The 332-nt window shown below is 39.2% G+C and overlaps 1 protein-coding gene across 1 annotated transcript in view; it reads right to left on the minus strand.

Annotated features, from left to right (window-relative positions):
- Window positions 1-332, minus strand: part of eif3jb (eukaryotic translation initiation factor 3, subunit Jb) — a 6,396-nt gene that overhangs the window by 2,932 nt on the left and 3,132 nt on the right. The gene's annotated exons all lie outside the window — the stretch shown is intronic.

Here is a 332-nt window from a genome sequence, read left to right on the forward strand (position 1 = left end):
CATACTGTTTCAGACATGAAAAAAAATCAGCTCACATCACTACTATACATTTATCACTATATAAGAGCCCAAGGTGGGGTAGGTCATTTTGGAGAAACCAGCTTGAGTGCGCTAGAATTTGAAAATACACAACCGGAGAAAATCTGCCACGTCCTTACAGAGCCCCTCCTCCAACACACTAGAACGTGCACATGAACAATGAGGGCACGAGATAAGTTTGTGCACAGATGGAAGGCTGACATTAGGGCTGTTCGATTATGGCAAAAATCATAATCACGATTGTTTTGGTCAATAATTGATATCACAATTATTAAATAAGATTATTCATTGAC

Source organism: Notothenia coriiceps, unplaced genomic scaffold, assembly GCF_000735185.1.
Source record: "Notothenia coriiceps isolate Sejong01 unplaced genomic scaffold, NC01 NC01_scaffold00000339, whole genome shotgun sequence".
NCBI lineage: Eukaryota > Metazoa > Chordata > Actinopteri > Perciformes > Nototheniidae > Notothenia > Notothenia coriiceps.